Here is a 19,246-nt window from a genome sequence, read left to right on the forward strand (position 1 = left end):
TAATCTGTGACGTCACCGGCGGAAAAGTTATTAGAGAGAGAACGTCATGTTGGTTGTGCGCATGCGTCTCTCGTCCTCGATTCCGGTTAAAAAAGCGGCTTGAGACACTTCAAAACCAAATTGACGTTCTCTCTGTAAGGTGACGTCCAATCAAGGGACGCTACTCTTTCGCTAATCTCATTCCCTATACTGTATGGATTTGAATGCTGGAGGAAAAATAAAATTTTGAAAATAAAAAAAATTCCCTGTATTCATCCCATAGGGGGAATTTATCTCTGGGGTCTATAAAACGGGAAGACTGGAATAACCTAGGCGTCAGCCGCAGTGCAGCGCCGCAAATTGAGCTAGGGCGAGGTGACTTGCTCAAGGCCACACAGCACAGCGGCGGGTGATCGAACTCGGTACCTTTTGGGTAAGAAGCAAAGGCCGTACCTCTGTCCCTTTGTCAACTATCTCCACATTCTTCTCGTGATGAAATCAGGATGATGATGATTTGATTTTAAGCTTTTATATAGCGCAATATCCACCAAACGTGCTCAAAGCGCTTTACAAGGGGTCCCTGGCCAACAGCAACATTTAACATGTAGGACGGGACATGACGCCTGTTAGGCGATATTAATTTTTTTTTCGGACAGACACAACGATGTTAGCGGCCAGGTACTCATTTTACACTTGAGTACGGTGAGAGAATGTGGGTAAAGAGTCATTTCCAAGGACGCAACTATGCGCCGAGCGAGGCTCGAACCTAGGACCTTCCGATCCGACAGCGAGTGTCATAGCACGAGACCACATATCCCCACAAGATGGCAGGAGACATATAGCAACACGAACAATCTGTCTGCATTCATACAAAGTTCCTCAGGACTTACTTACTTACTTATCCGAGCCAGCGACCACCTGAGCTCCAGCCCTTCGGTCTTGTGCCATGACGTAGAAGTTAGACGTCTTTGTAGTTGTTCCAGGTGACTATAAAGTGTGTTTACTGATGCTTGGATTTGGTGAGAGGAATGTGCATCTCAGGACTTCAAGAGTTGACATTCAAGCAAGTGGTGTGTTACTGTTTCATTGGGGTGTTGACATAGGGAAGTTCCTCAGGGGGATTATGGACATTTACTGGCCGACTAGAATTCAAAATGAAAGACTGCTAGATCAATGTGGAATGGAAGACATGAAGTGTGGCTATGTGGTCTTGTGGTATGACACTCGCTTTTGGAACGGAAGATCCTGGGTTCGAGCCTCTTTCGGGGCATAGTTGAATCCTTGGAAAAGGCTCTTTACTCATATTCTATCACCGTACTCAGGTGTAAAATGAGTGCATAGCCGTTAACAGCGTTGTCTCTGTCGAAAAAAATTATAATATCGCATAACAGGCGTCATGTCCCGTCCTAAATGTTAAATGTTGCTGCTGTACAGACCCATTGTAAAGCGCTTTGAGAACGTTTAGTGGATATTGCTCTAAATAAAAGCTCCATTTTTTGACATCGCCATGAGAAGAAGGTGGAGATGGATAGGACATGTTATGGGAAAGGAGGGGGAATTAAAACATTGCAAAATCGTCCTAAACTGGAGACCCTAAGAAGAATCGAGAAGAAGGGGAAGGTGATGATGATGATTATTATTATTATCATTATTATTATTACTATTCTTCTTCTTCTTCTTCTTCTTCTTCTTCTTCTTCTTTCTTCTTCTTCTTCTTCTTCCCTTCTTCTTCTTCTTCTTCTTCTTTCTTCTTCTTCCTTCTTTTCTTTTTTTCTTCTTCTTTCTTCTTATTCTTCTTCTTCTTCTTCTCTTTCTTCTTCTTCTTCTTCTTCTTCTTCTTTCTTCTCTTATTATTTTTACTTATTATATTATTATTATTATTATTATTATTTTATTATTATTATTATTATTATTATTATTATTATTATTATTATTATTATTAATTATTATTTATTATATTATTATTATTATTATTTATTATTATTATTATATGATGACGATAATAAAGATGGTCATTATGCTGACAATAATAATAATAATAATAATAATAATATAATAATAAATAATAATAATAAAAATAATAATAATAATAATAATAATAATAATAATAATAATAATAATAATAATAAATAATAATAAAAATAATAATAATAAATATAATAATAATATAATAATAAATAATAATAATAATAATAATAATAATAAATGAATAATAATATAATAAATAATAATAATAATAATAATATAATATTAATAATAATATAATAATAATAATAATAATAATAATAATATAATAATAATAATAATAATAATAATATAATAATATATAATAATAATAATAATAATAATAATAATAATAATAATAATAATAATAATAATAATATAATAATAATAATAATAATATAATAATAATATTAATAATAATAATAATAATAATAATAATAATAATAATAATAATAATAATAATAATAATAATAATAAAAATAATAATAATAATATATTATAATAATAATAAATAATAATAATATATAATAATAATAATAATAATAATAATAATAATGATAATAATAATAATATAATAATAATATAATATAATAATAATAATAATAGTAATATATAATAATAATAATTAATAATAATAATAATATAATAATAATAATAATGATAATAATAATAATATAATAATAATAATAATATAATAATAATAATAATAATAATAATAATAATATAATAATAATAATAATAATAATAATAATAATAATAATAATAATAATAATAATAATAATAATAATAATAATAATAATAATATAATAATAATAATAATAATAATTAGTAATGGCGTCAAGAACAATGACTTCAGACAAAACAGTAGGTCTATTGTTTAGAGCAAGGGAATCCGAATTGCAGGTGTCCTGGTTCCTATTCAAATCCCTTGTACAATCCTCTGAAGTGACATTCGAGGCTTGGTCATCGTGGAATCTTGCAGACATCAAGGGTTTGAACATCGGAATGGCGAAAACGCTACTTCAGATGGTTTGTCAATGGACCATCAATATATAGTTATGTAGTTTACATAATCATCCTAAGACAATTGATAACTTCAATGGTCACGCGAACGGCTTGAAAATCCATGGAAGATCTAAAACTGAATGAAGGTGTATTACTCTTGGGATAACATTGACCATATCCATCAGTCATGTCGACAGCTTGAAGACTCCAGGAAGTAAACTGAATGAAGTTGTATTACACTTAGAATAGCATTGACCATTTCTATCAATCATGGGATATCTTAAAGAGAATGAAATTGTATTACTCTTAGGATATTATTGGCCACTTCCATCAGTCATGCAATTGGCTTGAAGACTCATGGATTAATTTAAACTGAATGAAGTTTTATTATTATAATAATAAATATATAATAATAATAATAATAATAATAATAATAATAATAATAATAATAATAATAATAATAATAATAATAATAATAATAATAATAATAATAATAATAATAATAATAATAATAATAATAATAATAATAATAATACTTTATTGCATCCCAAAAAGGACATTTTTTGTACAGACGTGTTATAATTTACACAATAAGATAAAAATACAATGGAAATAGGATGTATATATAAAAAAAGGAACAGCTCCATAACCAGAGCTGCTCTTTATAATATGAATAATTTCAACACTGTAAATAGTTAAAACTGTCACTATAAATTGAAAATTGAAAAGATTGCAAAACAAATAAATTAATAAATTAATATTTACATTTTTTTGAAAGTAAAAATGCGAAATAATTATATAAAATGATTATTGCTTGTTGTTATAAACCTATCACTGGACGGCAGAAAAGATTTTCGGTGTCTCTCTGTTTTCCTTGAAATAGAGAAAGGGCGACCACTTCTTTTCGACATAATAACTGATGGTCTTACTGGATGATACTGGTCATTTAATATTTTAGTTATTTTATTTATACAAAATTCTCATATAAAAGATCTATATCGTCATCATTTATATAGCGTTTAATGGTTTTTTAATATTGAATTTATTTTGTTCCTTTCCACTGCTAAGCAATTGCTTCCCCAAGCTGTTATACAAAATGAGAAACAATTTCGATTACTGCTCTATAAAATAATGTGCAGAGGGTTTTATCTATTCTAAACTGAGAGAGTTTTGATAAAAAAATATATACGTTTGCACATCTTATGCCTAATTATTTTCAAGTGTTCATCCCACTTGAGCCTGTCATCAATTGTTACAACCAAGGTATTTGTAGTGAGGGAACTCGCTGGACGAATTGGTCCTTTAATATTAACGGTTCTATCGGTTCCTTTACTCTCCTAAAGTTAATCACTAGCTCTTTTGTCTTGCTTATGTTAAGCTCTAGGTGGTGGGCATCACACCAAGACACAGATCTATCAATTTCTTGCCTATAAGCCACTTCGTTGCCATTTGTTATGAGGCCTTGAAGAGCGGTGTCATCTGCAAACTTTATTAAAGGGACACTCAGGTTTTGACTTCTACAGTCATTCGTGTATATTGTGAATAATACAGGGGACAATACACAACCTTGAGGAGCACCAGTATTTGTAGTTATACAGGAAGATATGTTTTGTCCTAATTGAACATATTGTGCTCTATCCGTAAGAAATTCGAGCACCCAAGCAATTATATACTTGTTTAAATTCAGACTAGTCAATTTTTGAACAACCAACTGAGGTTGCATTGCATTGAACGCTGAAGAAAAATCTGCAAAAAGCAATCTGCAATAGCTCTTAGCGTGATCCAGATGCCTGTAAATGTTGTTGTAAACAGCAAAATGCATCCTCTACGCCACGTCCTGGTTTATAAGCAAATTGATGACATTGATAACCCAATGGCATAAACTGGTTCCTAATTTTAACAAGAACAAGTTTTTCTAAAGATTTCATGACTTTTGAAGTCAGTGCAACAGGCCTGAGATCGTTCATAGATTCAAGTTTTTCTTTTTTGGAATAGGAATAATTTTTGAAGTTTTCCAAATTTCAGGGATCGAAACGCATTGGAGGGACCAGTTAAAAATATGTGTATAAATGGGGGAAAGCTGATGGGCACATTCTTTTAATAATTTTCCTTTACTCTTAGGATAACATTGACCTCTTCCATCAGTCAAGCAAACGGCTTGAAGATCCATGGAAGAATCTAAAACTGAATGAAGTTGTATTGTCTTAGGATAGTATTGCTTGAATACTCAAGGAAGAACTCAAACTGAATGAAGTTGTATTACTCTTAGGATAGCATTGCCCATTTCCATCAATCATGTCAGGGTCTGGAGACCCATTGAACTCTAAAGTAAACTGAATGAAGTTGTATTACTCTTAGGATAGCATTGCCCATTTCCATCAATCATGCCAACGGCTTAAAGTCTTGTCGTATGATACTTCCTTTCGTATCCTGTAGGTCCCTGGTTCGATGCCCGATCTGGTCGACGTAAGGTTGAATCTCTGAAGAATTCTCTTCATTCACATTTGTTCCCTTTCATGTAACCGCTTCGTTCTGCGACCCCCCCCCCCCCCAGTTATAACAGGATCTTATTGGCGTCATGTCTCCTCTTTCATGGTGATATTGTGGTATTGGCTTGTGACCCCTGGAGCACATAATTTAGTAGTTATTGCGCAATATAAAAGCTAATTTTTATTAGGTAAAGTTAAAGAAAAATCGGACCTAACATGTCGTAGACCTTAGGAGCCATTGGATCGACGTGTACATATATGAAGGTCTGACATCCAAACACATTTATGGGGCTAATTTAATATTGCTATAATAGACAATATTTTGCGTCATTTTTTGAAATTTCCATTACAAGAATGAGCCCATAATGAATTGGGTTATCAGACCTGCAAATAAGTACACGTCGCAATAGGCCCATGGAACTTGATTGTATATCGACAAAAGCATTTGCTCGCTACCCTTTCAATAGGATGCTAGTCTATCGCAAAGTACTTTTCACCAGATCTAACAAATCCAGATACCCAATCTGTACCGGATGGACAGGGGGGGGGGGGGGGGGGGGCGGTAAAAACAACCTTGTCTTTGTCCGGGGTCGATCTAGGTCCCATTGCGTGTGAAACGAGTGCTCTACCAACTGAATTATCGAAATCTAATCTAGCTTGGAATAGGTTAAGATCCCCTTGATCACAAAGTCTGCCTTCCGACATGGAAATTTGTGACAGCTTCTCCAAATCGTGGATGACAACGGGTACTTTGTCGGCTGTCACAAACCGGTAGTCGCTGTCATGTCCATTCAAGAGACCTCCTCCCCCCTCCCCCCTCCCCACTCGAATGTTGATAATAAAATAATATAGGAATTTTTTAATCTTGCTTTTTTGAAATTTCCAGCAAATCGCATTCTCTTATTATCATGGACGGTGAGATGGCGGGAGGTTTGCGGTATGGTGATTATGAGACACAAACACACACAAACACACACACACACACACACACAGAGAAAGAGAGAGAGAGAGAAGAGAGAGAGAGAGAGAGAGAGAGAGAAGTTCAGATTATATAATATATTATATATAGATAGATAGATAAAAAGACAGACAGAAAGCGGGGAAGAAAGAAAGAAAGAGGAAGAGATAAAGAAAGAAAGAGAGAGAGAGAGAGAGAGAGAGAGAGAGAGAGAGAGAGAGAGAGAGAGAGAGAAGAGAGAGAGGAGAGAGATAGAGAGAGAGAAGAGAGAGAGAGAGAGAAGAGAGAGAGAAAGAGAGAGAAATAAAGAGAGAGAGAGAAAGAGAGAGAGAGAGAGAGAGAGAGAGAGAAAAGAGAGGGGGAGAGAGAGATTGATGGTGGGTGGGGGGGGGGTTGGGGTGGGGGGGGGGGGGAGGATTAGAGAGAGAATGTCGCAATTCCTTATTGCCCCAAATCAATAACTACGGCAATCAACCTGCTTTAATCTGTGACATTTTGGTCGTCGGTATTTTGATGTCGTGTCAATTAGACAGCCGCTGATCCGTCCACCGATGGATGACAAGGAATTCATCCAGACTTGACATGAAACAAATTTTTACAAATTTAGAACAAATAACAAAAATAAAATGTGATGACCTTTTCAATCATGATGTTTGTGTCAACCGAAACAATATAGATAGTTCGAAGAAGACGTCACTCAGGTCTTTGTTATCTTTTTTTGTGCCATCCGCGTTTATGAGTAATGCTCACTAAACTGTATTAACCTTACTATAAACGTTCATGGATACACACGGTTTTGTGTGTTGGTCCCTTATACTTCCGGATGGCAATGTTTTGAGCTTCTTAGCCAAGCGCATACTATCTCTACGATTCTTACATACTTGCCTTTTGGAATGGGCATGACCTATATTACATTTCCATGTGCTCGAGGTCATTGGTCACATTGGAATGTGACCTACGTAGTGAAAAGTGTTCACAGTTTTTGAAATACCAAACATCACGATTCTCCATTTTGTTCAGCTTGACACATGGGTATGTTTACAACTTTCATAAACAAAGCAGCGTGTTTACATTTCTGAAGAAATAGCCAATCGTTGGACAGCAACAAACATGTGATTGATGCCTCGGTTGGACGAATACATGAATATAGATCGCTCCCATTCCGGACGTGTCCCCAACCGCTGCAAGAGCTTGCGAGTGCGTGTTGGGAACTAAGTTCGAATTCCAAAACGTAAGAGTGTAAGAAATCATTTATTCTAGATATCCCTCTATCAATTCCAATTGGATTCAATAGTCTGATGTCACGCGCCCGGCAACGGCGGCCATCTTGGTTCTAAACAAAGAAAATCATTACTTTTTATTCTTCATGCTGGCTAGAACTCTTCATTCCCTTTTCATATGCCTTGTGATCAGAATGTGTAAAAGTCAAAACATGATCAAATTGATGGTTTTTTCCCCTCTGGATACGTTTTTTAAGCTCGCCGGAGAAATATTTCATACGTCATCCGATATTGTTCCGATAGTTTAGAGCCAGTGTTACTAAGTTACCATGCGTCATTAGGAAGGAAGTGACGTTACGACTGTTGAAGACTATTTCGTCATATCTATTTGAATAAAAGATATTTTCAAAAACACTTAAATAATACCTATTTTTAAAGAATCAAGAGTTATTTCATTGGTTGAACTATTGAATACAACTCACGATTTGTTTTTTTTGTTTTTGTGGTCAAAGACTGGCGTTTTGACGTCATTTTTTGGTCAGTGTCAGGCCGTAGCCATCGTTATGTTATAGCCTGATACTGAAATCCAAAAGGACCGGCAGTTTGACGTCATTATTTGGTTTTTGCACCTACTTGTGAGTTGTCGTTAGTAGTGCTCATTGAAACAAGTTATTTCATTGGTTGAACTATTGAATACAACTCACGATTTGTTTTTTTTTTGTGGCCAAAGACTGGCATTTTGACGTCATTTTTTGGTCAGTGTCAGGCTATAACTTCACGAAGGCCACGGGTAGACATAACCGATGGATCAGTAAAACCCTTTTCTTATTTCTATTCTAAACCAGGTAATGAACGAAGACAATGTAAGCAAATATGAATATTTAGTCAATTGATTCGTCTATAATTTAAAGAATGCCAATCAAATTGACAAATAAAATTTTATCGAAATTAAATTTGTTTATTATCCGTATACGTCCGTATAAAGGACCAAGACACAAAAGTCTTTTTAACCATGAACGTTTATATTTGGTTTAGTGAGAATTGCTCATAAACGTGGATGGCAAAAACAATAACAAAGATCTGAGTGACGTCAACTTAATTTTCTTGTGGTTGAAGCGTCGCCATCGATAACTTATAGATAGTATGCGCTTGGCTAAGAAGCTCACAACATTGCCATCCGGAAGTATAACGGACATACACACAAAACCGTGTGTATCCATGAACTTTTATAGTGAGGTGGATACAGTTTAGTGAGAATCACTCACAAACGCGGATGGCAAAATACAATAACAAAGGCTTGAGTGACGTCATCTTCGTTATATCTTTAGATAGAATGCGTTTGGTCAAGGAGTTCACAACATTGCCATCCGGAAGTATAACGGACAACACACAAACTCTGTGTAACCATGAACTTTTATAGTCTGGTTAATACAGTTTAGTGAGAACAACTCACAAACGCAGATGGCAAAAACAATAACAAAGGCCAGAGTGACGTCATCTTTGAACTATCTATAGCCTGACACTGACCAAAAAAACGGCGTCAAAATGCCAGTCTTTGGCCACAAAAGAAAACAAATCGTGATTTTTATTCAATAGTTCAACAAATGGGACCGGACCCTTGTTCTATGAGCTCTACTAACAACAACGCACTCGGCGGTGCAAAAACCAAACAATGACGTCAAAATACCAGTCCTTTTGGGTTTCAGTGTCAGGCTAAGGAGGGTACAGATTTTCGTAAACATGTGCATGTGTAAGCTACTCAGAATAAAATGGATGGATAGAATAACAAATGAAGAAGTATGGAAAAGAACACCGCAGAAACCAGTGGGAGAGGAAATAGGAAGAAGAAGACGATGGAGGTGGATTGGACACACGCTTAGAAAGAATAACTCAACTATAACAAAGAAAGTATTGGACTGGAACCCTCAGGGCAGAAGATCAAGGGGAAGGCCACGAGGAACATGGAGAAGAATTAAAGAAGCTGATATACAGAGAAGTGGTAAGACCTGGAATGAGATAAAAAAAGTTAGCTTGGGATAGAGAAGGATGGAAACTGTTTGTCTGTGGCCTATACCCTGACACAGGGTGAAAAAGGCAATGATGATGATGATGATGATGATGATGATGATGATGATCATGTCAGGCTGTAACTTAACGATGACTACGGTTGAAGGCTTACAACTTATCTTTCATACAAAAACAAAAAAAGGTGCTAATTTTATGTTTTTAGTGACACCAGTCACTGATCTTGTTTGAGCTATGGAGAAACCCTAATCCATGAGTAGTGCTCATGGAAATGCTATTACCAGTCAGTTGAGAACTGCATATTCAAATAAACACATCAAAATTGGACCGTACTCCGTAAGTTTTCATATTATTTTAAGCGCACAGATCATGACATAGTCATGGTTATAGGCTATGCAAATACTATGTCCTTTTACACGGTAAGTCATATATGGCCTGTAAGGCGCCATTACATTTTGTTTTTATTGACAGAGGCCATGCTGTTACGCCCAGGTACCCATTTTACACCTGAGTGCGGCAAGTGAAAGTAAGTTAAGAGCATTATCCGAGAACTCAAATTTGCGCCACCCCAAACCTGACTTGAACCCGAGTCCAACAGATCAAAAGGCGAGATTCGCTGTGCTTTGTTGTCCTGTAGCATGAGGCTCAGCAGAGCAGAAGAATGATAGATGTCAAAATTGAGCTTTTTTAAAAAAAAAATTGAGCTCAAGTCTCTCCTTACCAGCTATTTTCAGAATTTACCGCAAAGCTTCATACTCATCCACAACAAAAATAGATTTTTCAAACAGAATAGTAACGAATACATTCTATATTTTTTCAGAAAATGAGCTCTACAACACAGTGTCGAATTTTTATAGCTACAACTACAACAAATTGAAATCAAAATAAGAAAATTGTTGGCTGCGTCGTAACGAAAGTGACGATTTTCCTATGGGTGGTAAGGAGAGGGTTAAATAGCGCAATATCCACTAAATGTGCTCAAAGCGCTTTACAAGAGGTCCCTGGTCAACAGCAACTTTAACATGCAGGACGGGACATGACGCCTGTAAGGCGATATTACAATTTTTCGGACAAAGACAACACTGTTAACTGCCAGATACTCATTTTACACCTGAGTACGGTGAGAGAATATGAGTAAAGACCCTTTACCAAGGACTCAACTATGCGCAGAATGCGAGGCTCGAACCCAGAACCTTCCGATCCGAAAGCGAGTGTTATACCACTAGACCACATAGCAGCACGAAACGACAGGCTGCTTTCTATTTCTGCACACCGATCAATTTTCACAACAGCTTTCGCTTCATTACATTTTCTTCTCATCCCTTGTTTTTGTCTTTACATCTTAATCATTTTTTCGCTTTTTTTTTTCCTCAATATTTCTTGCATCGTCTACGTCTAAAGGCCAACCCACACCGGCTATGTCTAAAGGCCAACCCACACCGGCTACGTCTAAAGGCCAACCCACACCGGCTACGTCTAAAGGCCAACCCACACCGGCTACGTCTAAAGGCCAACCCACACCGGCTACGTCTAAAGGCCAACCCACACCGGCTACGTCTAAAGGCCAACCCACACCGGAGACTGACTCCGACGACTCGGTACTGCCGCCGTCCTCTGCCGTCTTCCGGATAAAGACGTCGGGCACGGACAAAATACTAAGAATAAAGAGAAGAGCCGCTAGAACTTTTTTATTTATTATTATTATTATTTTTTAAAATTTTTTTTTAAATCAGTCATGGGAGACACCCAATGTTTGTCGTTGCTTTGCCAATTTAGATTTATCTCCGTCTTTTAAATACGACAATAAACAGTATTGGTATATTGACCTTAATATAAAACAAAAAAGGAAAAAAAAAAACAAAAAAAAAAACAAAACAAAAAAAAAAAAACAAAAAAAAAAACAAAAAAAAAACAACGAAAAACAAAAAACAAAATAAAAACCAAACAAAAAAAAAAAAAAAAAAAAAAGAAAAAGAACCATAAATTAAAAAGTAAAAAAAAAACAAACAAAAAAGGATAGAATTATATACATAAATTAGTAAATAAATAGATAAATAAATAAATAAACATATGTTTGAAAATGAAACAGAAAAAGACTTGATTTTATATTACTTAATAACCCTGTACACTCTAAGATAGGGGGCTATAGATAGTAATCATTGCTATCTACGTATTCGCTGCCTCTGATTACGGGTCATCGCACGGGTCATAAAACTCCTCATTGATAATGATAATCTCATTGGCAATATATAATAAATGATGAGACTCTTAAGAGAAAAGCCGCTAGATCTACACATACCAAGCACCTTAAAATACGACAGAGGACGTCGGGTTCTTGGTATGGGTCTAAGTCTAGCGGCTCTTCTCTTTATTCTTTGTATTATCAAAGAGTGTGTAGGGTAACGTAGTTACCAAGAGCCCTCACTTCTCTTAACCACAATGCTATTGTCGCGTGCCAGGCGAGACAGCGAGGTGGGTGTGCTCCGCGTGTATCATGCGCGCTAGGCTTACTGATACAATGAAGAAAATACGAGTAGAAGACGGAAGATGCTTGGCTTCACCAAAAGCGGAAGTGAGAGCTCTTGGTAACATAACAATCGTTACCTACACGCTCTTTGGTCTAGAGGTCTAGCGGCTCTTCTTTTTATTCTTAGTATTATTTTATTCGTGCCCGACGTCTTTATCCGGAAGACGGCAGAGGACGGCAGTGCCGGGTCGTCGGAGCGTAGCCATAACATTAAGTTATAGCCTAACACTGAAATCTGGCATTTTGACGTCATTATAGGTTTTTTTCGCACTGTCTAGTGAGTTGTCGTTAGTAGAGCTCATGGAAACAAGTGGTCCCATTGGTTGAACTATTGAATACAACTCACGATTTGTTTTCTTTTGTGGCAAAAGACTGGCATTTTGACGTCATTTTTGGTCAATATCAGGCCATAACTTTACGAAGGCCACGGTCGGAGTCAGTCTCCGGTTTGGTTAGGCCTTCAAGTTCAATATTTGAGTACGGTTCATTTTTTAATGTGTTTTGTGGTCTAGTAGTATGACACTCGCTTTCGGATCGGAAGGTCCTGGGTTCGAGCCTCGTTCCGCGCATAGTTGAGTCCTTGGAAAAAGTTCTTTACTCACATTCTATCACCATACTCAGTGTAAAATGAGTATCTGACCGTTAACAGCGTTGTCTCTGTCCGTAAAAATTGTAATATCGCCTAACAGGCATCACTTCTCGTCTATCTTTGAGCACGTTTAGTGGATATTGTGCAATATAAAAGCTTAAGAAAGCTCAGGATTTTTATTTGAAGATGAAGTTCTCAACTCAAGGATAAATCAAATCTTTCATCACAGCATATTTTTCCATATAGATAGAATGCGCTTGGCCAAGGAGTTCACAACATTGCCACCCGGAAGTATAACGGACCAACACACAAACTCTGTGTAAACATGAACTTTTATAGTCTGGTTAATACAGTTTAGTGAGAACAACTCACAAACGCGGATGGCATAAACAATAACAAAGGCCTGAGTGACGTCATCTTCGAACTGTCTACATATGTTCTTGACAACAATTCATAATCTTTACAACTGGATGTAAATGAAACAATATTATGAACATTTGCCACAGTATGTGCTCAAATCTCTTTACAAGTCATGACAAGACATGACACTTGTGAGGCACTTTTACAATTATTATTATTATTATTATTATTATTATTATTATTATTATTATTATTATTATTATTATTATTATTATTATTACTATTATTATTATTATTATTATTATTATTATTATTATTATTATTATTATATTATTATTATTATTATATTATTATTATTATTATTATTATTATTATTATTATTATTATTATTATTATTATTATTATTAATACATTATTATTATTATTATTATTATTATTATTATTATTATTATTATTATTATTATTATTATTATTATTATTATTATAATATATATTAATTATTATTATTATTATTATTATTATTATTATTATTATTATTATTATTATTATTATTATTATTATTATTATTATTATTATTATTATTATTATTACTATTATTATTATTATTATTATTATTATTATTATTATTATTATTATTATTATTATTATTATTATTATTATTATTATTATTATTATATATATCATTATTATTATTATTATTATTATTATTATTATTATTATTATTATTATTATTATATTATTATTATTAATACAATTATTATTATTATTATTATTATTATTATTATTATTATTATTATTATTATTATTATTATTATTATTATTATTATTATTATTATCATTATTATTATAATGATAATTATTATTATTATTATTATTATTATTATTATTATTATTATTATTATTATTTATTTATTTATTTTTTTGGAAAGAGACGAAGTTGCTCAGATGTAACACGAGTACCTAGCCTGCCACTGTCTGATCACTGTCAAAACAATATGCAAGATCGCGCTTCAGGCTTCATGCCCTGTCCTACATGTTGAGGTTTTGCTAAGAAGGGCTGGGAACCTCTTATAAACGCATTGATTATATTTAAGCAAAACGTGAGCTTCTATATAGCGCAATATCCACTACACGTGCACAAAGCGCTTTACAAAGGGTCCCTGACCAACAGCAACGCGTAACACGTAGAACCAGATATGAGGCCTTTTTGGTGAGATTAAAATTTATTTTTCAACAGAGACAACGTTGTTAACTGTCAGGTACTCATTTTACATCTGAGTACGTTGAGAGAATGGAATGTTAGTAAAGAGCCTTTTCCAAAGACTCAACTATGCGCCGAGCGAGGCTCGAACCCAGGACCTTTCGATCCGAAAGCGAGTGTCATACCACTAGACCATATATCTGGCCTATTTTGATCGTTGAACGTCCAAAAGATTCATCTCGATCTATGCTGTTTTCCGTGACGTCAGCCAGTGTCATATAATAATAAAACTAGACGAGTGTCCGTTCGCATTAGCCTTCATTTATTTCCCTACAAAAATTGCCGGTTTTCACTATTAAAAGAAAAATATGCCTTTTGCGCCACGACATCATAAGATATCGTCGCCTAGGCATTCCACGAAGGATAATAGATAACTCATCAAACAAGATGTCTGATGTCAACAGGAATCACCCATGTTGTCCAAGTGAGCAAATTGGAGGTTAATAATCTTGCTCAAGGAAAAAAAACGAAAGTGCCTGAAGCGGGGCTTGAACCCGTGTCATCTGGATCACAGTGCAATGCCTTAACCCTCTTCTTACCAGCTATTTTCAGAATATTCCACGAAAACTTCACACCCACCCAACACAAAAACAGACATATCTTACTCAAACAGAAAAGCAACAAGCGCATTCTATACATAATATTGTTCGACAAGATATAAACTCTATTACAGAATGTCAAGTTTTTATAGCTATAGCAAAAATAAATGAAATCTGGACGAGAAAAGTAACTGTTGCATCGTAACAAATGTTACGATTTTGCAATAGGTGGTAAGGAGAGGGTTAACCACTCGGCCACTCCCCCCCCCCACTATAGTTATATAAAAATAATTTGTTTGAAATAATGTGTTGATACCCATTAAACAAAAATATCGGGGGTAATTGATTATAAATGATTTTCTAATGGCTAGACTGTGCTAATGGGTTTTTAATATTATCATATAGAGATTTAATAATACCATGTGTTTAGAACGTTCCTCTAATTCAGCAGCAAAGATGGCTATAACCGATATTATATATTAACTCACTCACGCCTAACACCGACTATATCCGTAGTTGACCCGGGTTGCTTTTACTCCATGCCTATTTATTACGATTTTATGAGACAAATTATAGACGTAGTATCAAAGCTAATGTTTTTGGTTCTTGCATGTTAATGGTAGTTGAATAAAACTATCTATGTATATGCTCATTTTTAATATATACTTTCCAATTTTGAAAAGTAGCAAAAATATCTAGGATTGAGTGCCTATAGATAGTATGCGCTTGGCTAAAAAGCTCATAACATTGCCATCCGGAAGTATAACGGACCAAGAAACAAAACTGTGTGTATCCATAAACGTTTATAGTCAGGTTAATACAGTTCAGTGAGCATTACTCATAAACGCGGATGGCAAAAAACAAAAACAAAGACCAGAGTGACGTCATCTTCGAACTATCTATAAGCTGGGGTCGATTTGATTATAACCTCAACACATTTGTAAGGGGTTCCGATAGCTCAGTTGATAGAGCACTCGCTTCACACGTAAAAGGACCTGCATCAATTCCTATTGAAGTCGATTTATTTTCCTGTCCGTTCCCGCAGTGATTTGGTTAGCTGGATCTGTTAGATCTTGTGGAAGGTAGCTTTGCGATAGACTAGAGTCCTATCCAAAGGGTATCAAACAAATGCTATTTTCTGTTTCACGCTATAGAAACCGGACTGAGCTCTAATGGGATTCAAGGACTATTTAGTTTGGGGTGGGTTTTGGGTTGACAACATAAATGTTACAGTGAATGGCAAGACCAGTCGGATGGTGAAAACGTTTGAACTGAGATATTGCCATGTTTAGTTAGAAGGTCATTTTTTATCATAAAAATGAGTTCTTGTCATAAATGATTAAATCAACCTTTTTGTACATCTCCGGAAAATATCAAAGCTTAATTAATTTCACTTCTTAATATTTTTTACAGCTAGTCAAGTTTGAAAAGTATGAAATTTGAGAAAAAAGTTGCTGGATACCTTTCCCATACATCTGACCATGACTTCATGAAAAATCACCCGATTTACTTCAAATATTAAAATGCTCTGGGGAGCGTGCTCTTTCAGAAAATGCAAATCCAAAATGTTCATCTTCCGGCGGATTGTGCCATGGACTGACACAGATGTGTGATACCCTGTAATTTTCCCTTGAACCTTTATAGATAGTTCGAAGATGACGTCACTCAGGTCTTTGTTATTGTTTTTTGCCATCCGCGTTTATGAGTAATGCTCACTGAACTGTATTATTCTGACTATAACCGTTCATGGATACACACAGTTTTATGTGTTGGTCCGTTATACTTCAGGATGGCAATGTTATGAGCTTCTTAGCCAAGTGCATACTATCTATAGGCTGGGATTGATCCTACTCTACCCCGACCACAGTTGTGACCGAATGCGACATTTTGGTATATTTGGTTGGAATGAACCAAACCAAGAAAATATAATTTAGATTTAAAGTTACGAGAACCACGTTTAAGGAATGAAGTCACTAATAAAAAACAAAATAAACAAAAAACAACCCCCCCCCCTTTAAAAAAACAACAAAAAAACAAAAACAAACTTGAGCTTTTATATAGCGCAATATACTCTTAACGTGCTCAAAGCGCTTTATAAAGGGTCCCTGACCAACAGCAACACGTTTCATGTAGAACGAGACTTTTTTTCCGGACAGTGACAAAGCTGTTAACGGCCAAGTACTCATTTTACACCTGAGTACGGTGAGAGAATGTGATTAAAGAGCCTTTTCCAAGGACTCACTATGCTACCGAGCGAGGCTCGAACCCAGGACCTTCCTATCCGAGAGCGAGTGTCATACCACTAGACCACATAGCCACTCAAGTATGAAGTAATGAAGAAAAAATGAATAGAACAATTTCGAAATAGAACAAAGTTCCAAACTCGGAAAGATCATTATCCACCAGCAGATTTCAAAAATAATCATTTGAGGTGATAAAAGTACCATTGATTTAAAATAGAAGGTTTACAAGTTTAATCGTATATCAATCTGTTAAACGATATTTTTTTAACGATTTGCCAGTAATTCTATAGGCAAACCATTAATTCGGAATAATTATAAGGAATACTTTTAACCTCTAGCCATATTTTTCTTAAAAGAATGAATTGTTTTTTATGCCCTGTTTCCATCCTGCATATAATATATAGGGAATGAGATTAGCGGAAGAGTGGCGTCCCTTGATTGGACGTCACCTTACAGAGAGAACGTCAATTTGGTTTTGAAGTGTCTCAAGCCGCTTTCACCGGAAGCAAGGACGAGAGACGCATGCGCACAACCAACATGACGTTCTCTCTCTAATAAATTTTCGCCGGTGACGTCACAGACTATGGGTGACGTCCAATCAAGGGACACTACTCTTCCGCTAATCTCATTCCCTATAGTCCATATCGGATAATCGCAACACATTAGAATCAGCGAAAATGTTGCGATTAACCGAATTTGAGTTTCCTGCCCACTATTGCAACATTTTACACGTATACGGTTAACTCAAACCAGTTGTTGTAAGCATTGTTCTTAATCCACCACAGACTGAGCAATTTGATTGAAATAAAAACATTTCGGCAGTCTGTATAGATTTGGTCAAGCAAAAGCAGCCTTGATGCAAGCCGACATCCTATTCAGATGTGGATTAACTTTCACCCTCTTGTACTCAACATTTGTCAGAGTTCAAGAGATTAACCGTGATGATAGACAGTAAGCTCTCACCAAACTTGTTTGTCATAATGCACAGTTGTCAATGCCAAAACAAAGGATATCGCTCAGTCTCTCTTTACAACTGTCATTGTATGTCTACCTGTTGTTAAGACTATGCCCAGACCCCTCGCCTCCGATTTAATGGCCAAGATGACATCAGAAACCCATAATACAAAACCTCGCCCTCTTTTGTCTCTGATAGAGTGGCGACACACTAATGTAGCATTAACCCTCTCCTTACCAACTATAGATAGTTCGAAGATGACGTCACTCAGGTCGTTGTTATTGTTCTTTGCCATTCGCGTTTATGAGTAATACTCATTAAACGGTATTATCCAGACTATAAACGTTCATGGATACACACAGTTTTGTGTGTTGGTCCGTTATACTTCCGGATGGCAATGTTATGAGCTTCTTATCCAAGTGCATAATATCTATAGGAAAATCGTCACATTCGTTACGATACAAACCAACTTTTTTTTTTTTCAAAGTTCTCTTGTACAAATAAAATTTAAAGAAAATGAACAGTGTGTTGTAGAGCATGTTTTGCAAAAGAAATTATGTATGGCAAGAATTTTACTGCTATTATGTCAGAGTGATAAAAATATATTTTTGTGTTAGTTGAGTGTGAAGTTTTGGGAAAAAGCCTGAAAATGACTGGGAAGGAAAGGATTAAACCCCGCTCACTCTCGATTCTTCAACTTGTCAACATGTCTCTCCTTACCAACTATAGGAAAATCGTCAGAATTCGTTACGATACAACTAACATTTTTCTTATTTAAATTTCTTTTGTACATCATAAAATTTAAAGAAAATGAACAGTGAGTTGTAGAGCAAGTTTTTCTGAAGAAATTATTTGTGGCAAGAACTTACTGCTATTGTGTTTGAGTAATAAAAATATATTTTTGTGTTAGTTGGATGTAAAGATTTGGGGAAAATCCTGAAAATGGCTGGTAAGGAGAGAGTTAATCGTGATATTTTGTTTTATTGGTTTATTGAATTTCCTACTTTTTGAGCGGTGTGTCTTTTTTACGAAACCCGCCGAAACCCGCGAAACCCGCCGAAACCCGCCGAAACCCGCCGAAACCCGCCGAAA

The sequence above is a fragment of the Berghia stephanieae genome, chromosome 12 (assembly GCF_034508935.2).
Source record: "Berghia stephanieae isolate SIO BIC M18660-M18661 chromosome 12, UCSD_Bste_1.3, whole genome shotgun sequence".
NCBI classification, from domain to species: domain Eukaryota; kingdom Metazoa; phylum Mollusca; class Gastropoda; order Nudibranchia; family Aeolidiidae; genus Berghia; species Berghia stephanieae.